A 3,759-nucleotide genomic window follows, 5' to 3' on the forward strand; every position below is an offset into this window, starting at 1 on the left:
CTACTACAAATTTAAGCCAAAACCATTTTCAGAAGCACTCCCTGACCATCGCACTGTCTTCCACTGTGATTTGATATGCATCTCACTTCCCAAGTGAGAAAAGTGTGATGCATATAACTTTCTGCAAAGGTCATGTGCGATGATTGACTGAACTCAATTTTCCATCTAGGAGTTGAGGGTTTTTTACTAGTTTTCAGACTTGTTTGGTTGCTTGCTAAATTTGAACAATACCTCGTCACTGAAGGCAACTTACATCACTTAGATCAGCCTCGGTTTAGATTAGGATTGGTGGATGTTTTTGTGTGTTTGTTCGTCATTTAAAATCCATTATCAAAAGTAGTGATAGTCAATTTGTCGTTTTCGATAGAAAAAGTGTCATAAAGTCTTCCATTTTCGTCGAAAAGGTGAAGTGTTGCAAAATCCTCCTTCATAGCTTATCAATTAAACTATTTTGATGCATTTGATTTGATTTGAGTTTGTTCAAAGTGTCGAAAAGATATTTCTTCAAAGTTGAAAGCCCCATTCACCTTTGTCTAGGCCATTGATGTCAACCTGTCACCGGAAGAGAGAAACTTGCTATTGATGTAAACAAGCTTCAAAGCACTGGAAAAGTGTTTCTAAGTCAACTTCTTGGATAATGAGTTGATGTCAAGAGGAAGCGACTCGTCGTAGGAGGGCCTTGATGTATCCCACATATACAACACAAAAAGAAGCAAATGATTTCTAGAGGTGAAAATGAACTAACAACACAAGGTCCAGGAATGGCGGTCATGAAAAATGAAGGTTGGAGGTATTGCAGTGTATGAGACATTAGCTAGATGACTTCTCTTGAACATATCGTCAACACTGAGATGAATTGGTAGCGTTAACCACAAAATATGGATGGTATGAAAGACCAATGCTATGATGACCGGTGAATGGAATAACCCAACCCAACTCAATCACAGAGATGAAGTGAAAGTGTCATGTTCAAGAGTGACTTGCTACCATAAATTCTTCAAGATTTTTCCCCTTTTTCCCCAGTCATTTCTAACTAGTACCTCTTTATTTTTTATCAATCTTGGGCAGGATAACATATGCTTGTTCTATATTGCGCCCTTCTGGCAAACCCGTCGCTATTTGATGTTTTAATGAGTCTAGCGATAGTGAAACTCGGTTTTGTCTAGATGGACAAGTTTGTCTCTATTATTTTAATGAGTTTAACGACAAAGATAACTCAGTCCTTTTCATGTTTAGAGAGTTTGAAAAATGGACAAAAAGAAAACTCCATAATTTCTATTTCATAAAGTAATCCCTCAGGTCCAAAAAAGGATAAAATAATACAAGAGGGATGACGTTTCCAATACTTTAACGAGCTGGAAAAAACAAGCGCTCGACTATCTTTTCTTATTTAGAGAGTCTAAAAAGAGTTGAAAGAGGACTCTATTTTGAGGAATGAGTGGTGTCTAGGGTAGCAACTGGTTCCGGTGATGTTGGAACTTCTCAAGACATGTTTATTTATGTGAAGAGACTGGCTAACAAGACCACTTATTGCAACTGTTCCTCAAAAAAGGATAAAACAACCAAGTGAAAGTGTATGATCGGCTAAAGGGATGGTAGTGATGGAATGGAACAACAAAGGCTCATCTAATAGAAAAGGCTGATAGAATGGCAATCACGAGGGTTAAAAGTTGAAATGGGTTCATTTATAGACAAGCTTGAACCATAGGAAACTATGCTTGGATTCAATTTAATTTTTAAACAAGCTTGAAACGAAAAACTACGCTTAGATTCAGTTTCATTTTTACACAAGCTCGAAATGAAAAGACTATGCTTGAAATTGTTTTACATGCCCCCAGCATGATAAAAGGGAGAGTCTCATGTAACTAGAGGGAAGTCATTGTGGTGAAGCAGGATAGTTATCCAACACCTTTTTGGCTTCGTCTAGATAGACAAAGGTGAATGGTGTGATTCCCTTCACATAACCTACAGGGAAACTTAATTTTACCACTAGGTGCATGCCCCCCAAGCTTCATTATATTTACTTAAGTAGATTACTCAAGGCTATCAAGTGGATGGAATGAAGGTTATTTTACGAGATCAAGTGAAAGACTCGACTGGGATTTTACGAGATCTAATCAAAGACTCGACTTGGAACTTTGCTCTAGGGTTCCTTGTTTCATTTTTTTAATGAGCTTGAGCTAAGATAAGTAACTCTGCTAAGATTCCTTGTTTCATTTTTAACGAGCTTGACACAAGACAAGGAACTATGCTCATTCGCTTATTTTATTTTTTAATGAGGTTGACATAGTAAAGAACTGTCCTCGTATTCCTTGGGTTCTTTTTTTAATGAGGTTGACACAAGACCAGGAACTATCCTCAGATTCCTTGTTTCATTTTTTAACGAGGTTGACACAGCACAACAAACTATCCTCGAACCCTTGTTTCATTTTTTAACGAGGTTGACACAAGACAAAGAACTATCCTCAGAGACCCTTGGTTTCATTTTTTAACGAGGTTGGCATAGGACAATGAACTATCCTCGAATACCTATTGCAACTCGTAAGTGGTCATGAAGGAGAGATCTGGTTCCAATGCCATCAGTACATAATGTACAACATCACTGAATTGATTGTCAGTCGATGTAGGTGTGGAACAGGTTGCCACATAATTAACTCGTGGCGGGGATGATACCATTGGTATAAATAGACCATTTAGGGATGATGATCGATTAGGAGCTATATTTGGACTGGGAAATGAAAGCTTGTCAACGGTGACAATTTTTCCTTCATGCAAGAAACAAATCACTCGAAAGAGTGTGTAAACAATAGCTCCCATGCCATAAACATAGTCGCACCCTAGAAGTAAATTGTAATCTAAGGGGCTTGGGACTAACATCACGTTCAGATAAACGGTTTTCCCTCCCAAAGTAATAGGTAACTGAGAAAGTATCCCTAACAGTTGACTAGTTCCTCTGTTAAAGCCCAACAGATTCTGCGTAACAGGCACAAGCAGTGGCGAACCAAGCGCTTTCCAAGCAATTGAGGAAAGGATACTCACTGATACACCTTCATCTATAATAGTTCCAGATATAATCATTTTACAAACTTGTACTATGATCTAGAAAGGCACATAAGAAGGAAGGCGGAATCCTGCCAATCGATTCCAATCAAAGGAAGTGACTAGACTACTTGGAGGGGTACCATAGAAACAGGAGAATTAACGCCTTGAGTTACAAGAACTGGAGGATTTTCCTCCTATCTTGATGGAACAGGTGGACTGCCTGCAAGCTCATTTGAATCTGAGGAAACAAAAATAACTTGAGTGGTATGATTTTCACTCTCTTCGGGACGAGTGTGATTAGCTGAAGGTGAAATCAGGTCAACTGTTACCTTGACCTGTTGATTTGGATTGGGTATAGACTCATAGGATTCACTTTCAGAGAGAGTGGTTTCGACCGACGGTTGATTTTGGTCAATCAATTTATCAACTAGTGAAGGATTTAGGGAGATTTTCCTGTAACCAGATGGAAGTCGCTGCGGTGAAGCAAAACGGTTATGCAACACTTTCTTGGCTTCATACAGATAGGTAAAATGTGAATGGGGTGATTCCCTTCACATAACTTACAGGGAAACTTGAATTTTCCCTTCTTTCCATGAACTTTACTATCATTGGTTGATGGTGTGTCACCAACACAATCTCCAGAAGTTGATGACACAGGATGATGTGAACGGGAATACCATTCTTCTAAGATCTGAGGAATATCAAGGCAACTTCGAA

The sequence above is a fragment of the Pinus tabuliformis genome, chromosome 8 (genome assembly GCF_031772625.1).
Source record: "Pinus tabuliformis cultivar Carrire ecotype Pingquan chromosome 8, CPIR1, whole genome shotgun sequence".
NCBI classification, from domain to species: Eukaryota; Viridiplantae; Streptophyta; class Pinopsida; order Pinales; family Pinaceae; genus Pinus; species Pinus tabuliformis.